Below are 12,701 nucleotides of genomic sequence, written 5' to 3' on the forward strand. Positions count from 1 at the left end.
CAAAATGATTCATCGCATGTCGTCATCGTTTTGGGCTGTCATCATCAAAATGATGTGTTCATCCGCGTGGTTCATTGCAAACGTTACCAAAAAATGCCACCGGGGTTTAGAAGTAGACTGATTCGTAATAAATCGGATTCCTCGCCGAATCGTAACGGCGAAATAACCATCATCGTTTTACAAATTTTCAAAACCAGTTTATTTTTGTTCAAAATCGAAGCAATGTCCAAGAAAATCTATCATTGGGCAAGACATGAGTGAATGTTTTCAATGGACCGATGCACGAGTTCACTATCTGACGTTTGAGCGGTGCCGTGTTATTTACGTGACCATGGCATCGAGTGAATTCGACACCGCTCAAACGTCAAATTAGTGAACTCATGCATTGCTTCATAGAGTTACTCAGAATTCATCAAATTTGCTCGGATCACAGATTGGTGCAACCTTTTCTGGGTAAAAGATGGTGGGAAATTCAAAACGGCATTTCCTCAGAAAACAAGAGTGTTACTCATGATTGCTCAGAATGCATCGATTTTCCTCAGACATCATCAGATCTTTTTTTTTTCTAAAGCTGTCATTCTCCAAGTTCATCATGGCTGTGCATGTGTACTTTCAATCGACGATTTAATCTAGTCTGTATTTATTTCATAAACTTCCACAACCACTGCTCTGCAGTTATTGCCATTAGCTGACTATATAGATGCTTGATTACGCGCAGCATATGTCGCCGAACCATCCGAATTTTCCCAGCAGGACATCAGTATTTCTCCCAAAAAAAAAAACCTGAGCTGTTAATTAAGGTACAAGCATGAGCTGGAAGACGATTTTAACGAGTCTCTCTTTAAGAAAAGTGTCGTGCTTCACCCTGAATGGAGTTGGAGCCCTTGTTCTAAGAAGTACTTGTGAATAAAACCTATGACACGTCGTGATAATGAATGATCTTTCGTGACGAATGTCCTCTGTTATGGAGTCATAAATAATTGTACAAGACACCTGTTTTCAAGTTACATAATTATTTAAGTACCCAGGTAACCATTAAGCACTGTGATAACCCAACAAACATTTTTGCTGAATAAGTGTTGAACAAATCACTCTCAAGCTAACTTCAGTGGTATAAACTGTTATTCAGCAACTAATGTTACTTGGGAAGCTGGATAATAACCGTATACCAGATTTTTAATGCTTACAAACCGCATATCATATTTTCAAGTGCCTAAAGGCTTTGTGTTATTAAAGCAGTAATGTAGGTTCCATATTGGTATATAACGCTATGTAACAGTGCTTATAAGCCTAGTCAATGTAAGCCGTATTTGATGTTCACTACTGCCCATATGAAGCTTTGTTGTGAATGACATTTTGAAAAATCAACAAACAAAATAAACATTAGAAGAAAAATAGCCACAATGGATGGAAGTCAGATTTGGCAAAAATTTCTCAAAAGTGGTAGTTACAGGAGAAAATTAGCTAAGTATGAGCATTTATTGTTGGACGATGGCTATCTACCATCGACTAGTTACACAGTATCCGAAAATAACGGAGAGAACGATGGAACCATCGATAGTTCTGCAAACGATTGCAACGATGCAACAGCCTCGGGAACAGTAGCTCTAGATCTTGGTTTCGATGATTCCGACGTGTTGGAAGTTCATGGTGCCCTTGAAGAGTCATTTGACTATAGTCCTGCTGGATCCTCAGACTCTGAGCAGGATTGCACTGACGATAATGAAACTTTAACCACTTTCATCCAAAAATGGAGCCTGGAATACAATGTTTCTCATTCAGCATTGAAACCACTGCTTAATCGGCTCTCCACAATAGATCGATGCCTTCCCACCGATCCGCGAAGACTGCTTAAAACCCAACTTGATCCAAATTGGAGGTGGCCAGTATTGGCATCAAGGATTGGGTATATTGTTTTTGTATTGAAATAAGATGAAAGAAAATTTAAATGGTGTGTTTTCTATTCGTTATAGGTGATTGTCTGGTTCAAGCATTCTATGATCTTAAGCAGCCTAGAAAAATTTCTCTTAATATAAACATTGACGGATTACCGCTTTACAAAAATGGTACTGATCAAGTATGGCCAATTCTGTTCAACGTTTTCGAAGAACCAGCCATGAAGCCAATGATTATTGGCATTTTCCATGGCAAAAGCAAACCTACTTCTACAAATGAACTTTAACACTTCACTTTTTGCAAAAAAAAATAAAATACTAAAATCACTAAGGTGAGCAAATACCTTTAAACTCTAATATGTGTTGCTTATCTTGACAGATAGGCCTATTTCGTCTGCGACTTACAGACTTCTTCAGTGTCGAGTGCTCGACACTGAAGAAGTCTGTAAGTCGCAGACGAAATAGGCCTATCTGTCAAGATAAGCAACACATATTAGAGTTTAAAGGTATTTGCTCACCTTAGTGATTTTAGTATTTTATTTTTTTGCAAAAAGTGAAGTGTTAAAGTTCATTTGTAGTTTTAAACATACTCTAATAATCCCTCCCAAAGTTTAATATAAAAAAGTGTAGTGAAACCTACTTCTGTCGAAATGTTTTTGAAGCCGTTTGCAGATGAAGCGGAAACAATTTAAAAATCAGGAATCCTAATCAACAGCAATCTATTGACGGTTAAAATTCGAGCCTTTATTTGTGACTCACCCGCAAGAGCTTTCATTAAAGGTAATTGAAGTCGATACTCTATTGCCATGAATTCATATCCATGTATAATTACAGGAACGGTAAACTTCAATTCATTCCATGGGTGTTTGAAGTGCACAGCCGTTGGAACACGTTCAAAGGAACAACGCGTAAATGTGTATCCTTTAACAGAGGCTCCCAAGAGAACAGATGAAGGATTTCGTAAGCGTTTGTATGGAGATCATCATCAAACTTACAAAATTCGAGACAATGGGAAACTTAAAACGATTTGCGTTGAATCGCCCCTGCTTCGCTTACCAATTGACATGGTTGAGGATATAATAGTATCTGATTCATTACATCTGTTACATTTGGGTATTACCAAAAAACTGCTCACAATTTACAAAGAAGGCCAAATGCATTACGCAAAATGGTCAAAATCTACCACCGACAGTATTGACAATATGCTAGCTAACATAAGGCTACCGTCAGAAATACATCGTAAAGTGCGAGGATTGCGATTTCTTTGCCATTGGAAGGCCTCGGAATGCGCATCTTTCCTAAATTATATTGGGATAGCACTTCTCAAACATGTTGTTGATAAAACTCAGTTTGAGAACTTCATCAGTTTGTTCTATGCCGTCACGATTTGCTCAAGTGAACACTCACGGTGGTTTGCGAATACCCTTTAATGGGTAAAAAATTACTCGTTTTGAAATAGAACGGATATCTGTCACAAAATGGGTGAATTCAGATATGTTAAACGGGTAAATAAATACCCATTTTAGAAAGGAAAGGCACTTTAAAAATGAGTGTTTTTAAACCCATTTATGGGTGAAAAAATTGTTGGGATTCATTTCATAGTCGTTGGCCGCAGCTGCATGCAATAGGGTCCTAAAGCCCTGTCTCAATTTTAGTTCCAAACGCTTAAGTTTAGGGCAGAAACACATGTTTACTCAATTTTTAATTGATTTTCATTGGTTTAAGTACAAAAAACATTTTTTTATGATTTTGTCACACCTTTTGGTTTAAACTCAAATGTTGGGTATATTTTGTTTTCCGTGTCCCTTCCGAAATGTCAGATAGGAACAACCCCAGTGTTCAAACTATATGCCCTGTGGCATTTTTGTCGAAAAAGTGAATGTCAAACAAGATCACAAGTGTCAAGGTTCATATTCGAAACCATTTTTAAAATTGAAGTTTAAAAATGTTATAGCCGTTATTTGAGCTGGAAAACTTGCTAAAGTAGTTGCAATAACATGCTCTTTCGTATTATTAAATAAAAACAAGAATTCATTAAACATTTTAGGACCCAATTTCTGATTTTTAAATAATTATTAATATATCCATTGGTATAACCTTTGTGTACACCATGTATTCACGTTGAAGGAATTAGAGAAGCGGTAAGTTTTGAACGCACATGCTATTATTCAGATAAACTGATTGCCTGATTGCTTACAAAAAATCGATACTTCCAGGTAGTCTCGTTGTTTCTGCCGCAGACATCTTCTATGACCAGTGACCAGAAAAAAGGAGAGATTATTCCAGCAGCAATCTATCTAACGTATCATTATTTTGACTATGTTTAAAAAACAATGAATTCCTTGAATAAAAACATTTTGACATTTTTAGTTTGTTAATTTCATTATAATGTTAATAAGATTCATATTGAGGTTATAATTATATATGTTTATCATTCACAAAATGGGTAAATTTTTACCCTTTTTATGGCGCGAGCGCGATTTACAAAATGGGTAAAAATTTACCCATCCTTTGACATAGACTGCGTTTACCCATTAATGAGTAAACAGGGTTTACTCATTAAATGGGGAGAGGCACTTCTAGCGGAAATGGGTATTTTTTTACCCATTAAAGGGTATTCTCAAACCACCGTGTATAGGAAATATTTACCCGTGGCTGAGAACCTTTTCAAAACATTCATTAAAAATTACAACAAACATTTTCACGTTATTTCGAGTAACACTCACAACCTCGTTCATATTGTGGACGAGGTCAAAAAATTTGGATCATTATCTTCGTTAACATCATACCCGTTCGAAAATTTCTTATTTCAAATTAAAAATATGGTGCGATCTGGACGGTTACCATTGAACCAAATAATTAACAGAATCTCCGAGAAAACTCAGCCCCACAACAACAGCCCAGTCATTCAATCATATCCTAGTTTAAAACAGCCTTCTCGAATTAATGGTGATAACTTTCTGTACTGTACAATATACGAAGGGTTTAGGCTAACAAACAAGTTCGAAGATAAATGGTTCCTTACAAATGATAAGTCAATTGTAGCTATGAACTTCGCGAATGAAGATGGTATAGTTGGTTCAGAACTGAAACAATTCGAAGCACACGTTGAAAAACCATTTCCCTCAGATGTTTTTTATATCTATAGAACAATTACAAACAACGATTTCAGTTCTTGTAAGCTTTATCCATTCAGCAGCATTTTTTGTAAACTGGTTGCGATAGAAATTCACGAAGAAACTATTTTTGTACCGTTACATTATACTCTTCCTGAGAAATAAATAAAAACCACAATTTATTCTCGTCGAATTCACGTTTCGGTTTTATTTTTTAGAAGTTCATCACTGAAATAAAAGTTTAACAAAAAATCAATCAATGTTCCATTCCACGGTGCTAATTTTCAATTTTTAACCACTTTGGCGGCAAATTCTCCTCTTCCTCCAGAAACTCTACTTGCCACGATGCATTTCCGTTGGTTTCTACCAGTGATCCTTCGTTGTAACTTGTATCTGCCTCTGCAATGTTGTCGAAATCCTTACTCTGTCCTCCGGTCATACGGTCTTCAGGTGGAACGACTTCGTTCGTCAATTGCTTCCGTTTTCTCGAGACTGGTTTTCTTATTCCGGTTACCTCCGCGAACCGTTGATGTGCGTTCTTCAAGCAGCGGTGCAGAAAAGTTTTGCATTCATCTAGCGTATAGGATGGGTCGGAATAAAGCACCGTTTGATAAAACAAATCAATCGTTCTATCAAACTTCATGAACGGTACTTTTTGCTTTTTTGCTTCCTTGTTACCGGACGAACGAGTAGCACCTGTCCACGAGCACTGTAGCAGGAAATTGCTAGCGAAGAAGTAGTCGATTATTCGAAGACTCACCGTTGCTCCTTGACTTGTATATCTGTGACGACCGTGAATATTTCCAATGGAGGCAACAATTCCCTTCACAAACGATTCATCTCGGCAGCGATCCTCCAAGCTTTCAAAATCGGCCAAACTTTTAACGGGTTGGAAAGTTATCTTCGACAGATTGATCTGCTCATTTGAAGATCTTCGAGGCTGCTGATATTGGTTCGCGCCCAACGCATCCACTTTTGTATTCAAGTGAGACAACAGCAAAAGGCATTTGTTTATTTTGATAGCCAGGCTATCATTCCCTTCCACGGATTCATTCGACTCCGTCTGCGATGAAGCATCTTTCTTCTCTGGTGCTACCGGCAAGTTATCCGTAGCCTCGTCCGAAGCATTTTGCGATTGAATGGCTCGCATCAATGCAGCTGCACTTATTTTTTTCTGGATTGTTCTTTTGGCAGACACTATGGTGAAAAACAAAAGCATTAGAAAATCATTAGCAAATTAAATTGATTTCAAGTTTACTTACTTGTCCGTCCGCTTTTCTGCTTTAAGAACGCTTCTTAGACGATGATTTAATCAGACCAGAGGATGGATCAATTGGAAAAGCGCTGCAACATAATATTCTACAACTAACAGTACTAAGTTCGAGCCTGGAACCGATCGTTTGAGCTTACCAAAAACAACTAAAAACTACAGAAAAAATGTAATGGCCTTAGTGCAATTGGTGCGAGAAAGAAGGAAACAAAATAACACTCTTTTGACTCATAGCGGTTGAAGTAGGATAAAAAACAAAACAAACAGATCTTTTTTTTTTGCTTTTTTATCTGTGGTGGGTGCTACCCACTGAAAAATGTTTTGACGTCTATTGCACGGGCGTGGTTTGAAAGTGGGGGCAGCCAGTATATGGGCCAAATAATTCGCCAAAAGTGGCTGTTATGCAGCACTTTAGAGGAATATAGTGTTTATAGGCTCTGTGAGAGAAGTTCTTTATAACACTATCCAGCTTTTTACGCTAGCATGCCATAAATTTTAAATCACCCCTTTCTGAAATGTCTTGCCTACACTATAAATGTTTATAGTTCGATCGAAGCAAGCTTCGTGGAAGTAAGAAAAATCTGAGACGAGACTCGCGAAGACGGTCTTCTTTTTCTGTGATTGCTGAGTTTTTTTCTTATTCCACTTTGTGCATACCAATTATGCGCATGCGCATACCAATTATGCGCATGCTGTTCAAATCCTCACATGAACCTCTCAGCAAAAAATGATTAAGTTTGCATCACATCGAATCATAAATAGCCATTTGAGTGAAATTTCATGCCAGCAAACGTAGCAGACATTAGAAATAATTAATCTTCTGCTTAGATTTATCAGCAACTTTGGAAAAAACTGCTCCGCCGACTGAGATTTTTAATAACAGTTTACTTTGAACACAATACTTTTCACTTTTTCAGCCATAAAAACGGTGGGCTGCATTTGACGTTTCGTGAGAGGGGAATCTGGGCTGCATATGACGTTGATATTTTTCCTCTTCGCGAGTCTCTCTCAGAGAAAAATCATTGTTGATGATGTAATGTCTAATTTTTCACATTTGTTTCCAGGATCTCGAAACACGAAACAGATTTCTCATTTACTAATAAGAATTTACTAATCTTTTTTAGCTGAATGAGGTGCAATGGACAGTAGCTAATGCCAATTGTGGCTACGAGGTGAAGTGGCTTATGATGGAATAGTTTTGATTACCTCTTGAAGATGTTAAAGCGATTGAGACCATCGAGGACCATTTACCAAGTCTTTCTAACCCTCAAAATGTGCGGTGTCGAGTCGGCCCTTATCGCATCCTCACAACCCCATCAAATAGTTTGTGATGATTGATTTAGTGTGAAGATTTGAAAAGCATTTAAGTTAAAACCTTTTATTTTTCTTCCACAGAGCTAACTAATGTAATACTTTTTCTGATTTGAAACTGTTGCTATCCTGGACAATTTCAATTTGATTTTATTACAATCTAAACTGGCGTTCAACCAGAATTACCAGGTTTATGGCAGAGAGAAATATAGTATGTGCCACGAAGAATGTTTTTTTTTTTTTTTAAATATGTAAAATAAATCAAATTCTCATTTTCTGTAAGTTTTTCTCCACGGTATAAGAGAGGCATGAGATATGGATAACACTGAGTTACCGTATCCTTGTATCGGAAGCAATGAAATGATTGATTTTCACTGCACTGTGGACAACGAAATCATCAAGCAAGATGGGGAAACTTCGGATCCTGCTTAGGGCCCATTCCCAAATTTCATAACACTGGGTGGATGGGTGTCTTCATGATGTTAGGGCTCATACAAGCCGATCCGGTCAAGGAAGACTCCACTTGGCAGGAAAACGTCTCCGACTACAATTGTGATTACTCTGGCAATTCAGAAGATCAGGGCAATGAGGATAACCGTTCACTTCCGCCGCTTTTGGCTCGAGTTGGTGGTAACACTAAAGTTCTTGGCTTCAAATCTCGTCAGAGAAAGAGTTTCTTGAATGCGATTATGCGTTACGGAATGCCTCCTCAGGATGCCTTCAACTCTCAGTGGTTGGTCCGTGAATTGCGTGGCAAATCAGAACCTAACTTCAAAGCATACGTATCACTGTTCATGCGGCATCTCTGCGAACCGGGAGTAGACAATGTGGAAACCTTTGCCGATGGAGTACTCCAGGAAAGTTTAAGCCGACAGCATGTTCTGACCCGAATCGGTGTCATGCCTTTGATCCGCAAGAAGGTTCAAGAATTCGAACACATCAATGGATACTACAGCATGCCAGAGTTGATCAATAGGCCGTGCGAACCTATCAAGTCTTCGCCAGGGGATGCTAGCGAAACCCCGGAGCACTGCATTGATTTTCAAATATTTCTTATAAATCGATTGACTTCAGTTGAAAATAACGATGATTCTTTCAATAGAGTACCTAAAATAATAAAGTAAAATGCAATTATTAGGATAAATATTATACATTTAAGAGAATTTGAATACTGAGCAATTCATAACAAACGACGTGAAAATCTTTGACAAATGAATCAACAAACGCAATTCATTGCCTACTAAGATCAAACCATAAAAACTGTAGGAAGGAAATGTCAAAACTCATTCACCCCTCGTTGTTTTATAGCTAGCGTAAAAAGCTGGATAGAACCGATGTTGTGCCAATTTTTACGGCCTAATGGTTACCTGGGTTGAGAACATCTCCCTCCTTAGAAAAGACTGTAGTATTTGAAAAATGCAGGAAGCCTTCGTATACGGGACTCTCTAACTACAGGTGATGGATTCGGGATAACAATATTTGTTAATGTTGGTGATTAGACTGATGCAAATTTTGAAGCTTTTGCTCCCCTATGCTTAAACGATGTCAATTATGATGAAAATCATTCTCCCAAAATTTGAAGTGATTCGGAAGAAATTTGACTGTGCACACGCCATTTGAAGTTTATATGGAGATTACTATGGAAAATGCCAATCTTTTCTGTTCAGCCCTCTACCCGGTTAAAAAATACAATACAAAAACAATATAACGTATTGAAACAGTACCATTCGATATATTGGAAATACAATACAGTATATTGTAAAATGACAATACAATTACAGTACAATATATTGTTTTGAACAGTTCACTGTATGGTATATGAGATTTTTGCAATATAATGTATGGGTGGTTAAGTATCGTAACAATACAAATATAGATATTTTCTCATATAAACATTTTGAAAATACAATACGATATATTGTTCATGTATTGTCTTGATAAGCAATTCGTGTATTGTTGTACAATACAAAAACAATTCAACAAACTGTATTATGGTTGCATTCGTCGTTACAGCTAATGTCAAGTGACCTCTAAAAAACTACTTTTTTTTACTTTTTGAATATTTTCCACCCAACATTTCTTGCTTTTTGAACTTGTTTTGTTTATTTCTTTCAGCAAAGCTTCATAGAAAAAAGCAACAGTTGTTTTACGCGAAAATAGGAATTTGACCAAAATTGTAAGGTATAAAACCAATTAAAAATAATACAATGTTCTGTTACAATATATTATATTGTTTTTGAATTGTATATCCAAACATGAATAATATTGCTTCGACATTCAATTACAATACGCTGTATTGTATCCAATACGTGATATTGTACATTAATGGTTTATTCCATTCACTGAATGATACGTTTTTATCCGGGTATCTCTTCGTTATATAATTTTATGTAAAAGTGAACACACTCATCTAATGTGAAAACTTCCCAGCTACAACTTTGCCGAAGACCACATTTTGATGGGATGTAAGGATAATTGGTTATTATTGATAACAAAGTCTATATCATGCTGAGATGATCATTCAATTACTTTCAGAGCAACACTGCTTTTTTGCTGTAGAACATAGTAGCCTGGATTACTTTGATCAATTCTTCCCGCCAGGAGTACCACTGTTGCCTGCCGAACAGTTGGTGAAGCATGCTACATGCAAACGAAGTTTACGATGATGAATAACAATTTATCCTGACGTCCTATCAAAAAGTGGTCTTCGGCAAAGTTGTATCTGGGAAATTTTCAAATAGGATGAGTGTGTTTACTTTTCCATAAAATGTTTTGACGAAGACATAGAGGACTGAACACAGATGATTGGCGTTTTCCATAGTAATCTCCATATAAACTTCAAATGGCGTGTGCACAGTCAAATTTCTTCCGAATCACTTCAAACTTTGAAAGGATGCTATTTACCATAATTAAAATCGTTTAAGCATAGGGGAGCAAAAATTTCAAAATTTGCATCACTCTATTGGTGATGCTTCTATTGCGTCGCCGTACTCTGCTAATTCAATTGGACTATTGATGAGTACTTCGGAATCATCTAACGACGGTTTTTGCAATTAATTATCCTGTAACTCGGGAGCTTCCAACGGATGTTCATATTCTGGATCCAATAGGGTCCTAAAGCCCTGTCCCAATTTTAGTGCCAACAGCTTAAGTTTAGGCCAAAAACACATGTTTACTCAATTTTCTAATGTTTTCCGTTGGTTTAAGCCCAAAAAACATTTTTTTAGATTTTGTCACATCCTTTGGCTTAAACTCAAATTTTTGGGTGTATTTTGTTTTCCGTGTCCCTTACGAAATGTCAGATAGGAACAACCCCAGTGGTCGAACTAAAACCCCTGTGGTGTTTTTGTCGACTAAGCGAACGTCAAACATGATCAAAAGTGTCAAGGTTCATATATGGACCAAATTTTTAAATTAAAGTTTAAACATGTTATAGCCATTATTTGAGCGGGAAAAATTGCTAAAGTAGTTACAGTAACATGATTTTTCGTGTTATTAAATATAAACAAGATTTCATTTAAAATTTTAGAACCCAATTGGTCAACTTCGGGTGTTTCGTCATACATGCCAAACTCTGCAAGCACCATAAGGACTGGTAATTGTTCTTCCTCCGGGTGGCTGGATTACCACCATATCTACGTCATAATTGATTTGCGTGTGACCTAATCAATCCGCTTCTTCTCTCATCATCCAATATCACGCTGTACGTTACGCTACCCTTCTTTTCAATGATTTTTCCGCAAGCCCAGTATCGTTTATTGTGAACGTAAACCTCTGCATATACCTCTTCACCAGCTACAAACGCACCGTGTGCTCGATTGAATTGATTGTTTTGCTGATGATTGATCTGAAACGATTTATGTGCTGGTTTCTTCAACAGGTCCAAATTCGTCTTAAGTTTTCTTCCTAACATGGCCACTGCAGGTGACTTCATATCTTTGATCGATTTGTTTGGAGTGTATCTATATGTGAACAAAAACGTTTGGAGTGCTTCTTCCAATCCGTCTTCATCCATTTTTTTCAGTGCTCTTTTCAATGTATCTACGAAGCGCTCGGATTGTCCATTTAAGGATGGTGTGGAGGAATCTTGATGTGTTCGATACCATTCTTCTTACAAAACGCCTCGAACGAGCTGGAATCAAATTGTGTACCATTGTCGGTGATAATTGCATCTGGTAGCCCAAAACGTGCTGTAGATTCTCGAAGTTTGTTCATAGTTACGGTAGCAGTCATGGAATTTGTACAGTACACTCAAGATAATGTCTTCATTTGATTCATGTGCAAACCTACATGGATTTTTGCAATGGGGGTTTGCATATGCAAAGTATGTGCGAAATCAATGAATGATCGCCAATCTTTATTCTCATTGAAATAATGATGTCTGCACATACAATCCATAGACCGGGCACATACTTTTCAGGGGATGTCTCAATGGAATATATTGTTCTACCTTGATTAATTTAAGGTGTTTCAAATGTTTCTTCTTACATAAAACACATGGTACACAATTTTGTTCGGTTAATCAGTTATATTGGAAACATTGTTACACAGAAACATTTTTCGTTACTCCAAAGTTCAATGCATATTATCTGTAAAAAATATTAGGAAATAAATAGTTTTACGACACCTCGTTCAATTTGCTCTCGCTAAAGTTCCATCCTTCTTTGCTAGCTGTTTCCAAAAACCCGCAGTCGTTGTAGTTGATTGAAAAGTATTTCCACACCTGCGCAGACGTTATATTTTGATGAATTATCATTTTAAATGTTTTTTAAACGATATCTATTTGAATAAATACCTTCAAGTTATCGAGAGCAAACGATGTAACACTTCTTCGGCGGCCATCTTCGTTTATACCATGTGGTATGGAATACACATAAGTAAATCTCGCACACACTTTCAATGTTACTCAGATAGAAAGTATTCGATGAGAATATGATGAGTATGTGGGGCAAATAAATCTAATGAAAAGCAAAAATTGAGCACTGTATATGCAATTGCACATATATTTAAGGGAGCTATTATCTTGAGTGTATATTTCTGGCCACTTTGTAAGTGCGTCGACGATAACCAGAAAATACTTGCCCTTGAATGGACAAGCGTAATCCATAT

This window comes from Aedes aegypti, chromosome 3 (assembly GCF_002204515.2).
Source record: "Aedes aegypti strain LVP_AGWG chromosome 3, AaegL5.0 Primary Assembly, whole genome shotgun sequence".
In the NCBI taxonomy this organism is placed as follows: domain Eukaryota; kingdom Metazoa; phylum Arthropoda; class Insecta; order Diptera; family Culicidae; genus Aedes; species Aedes aegypti.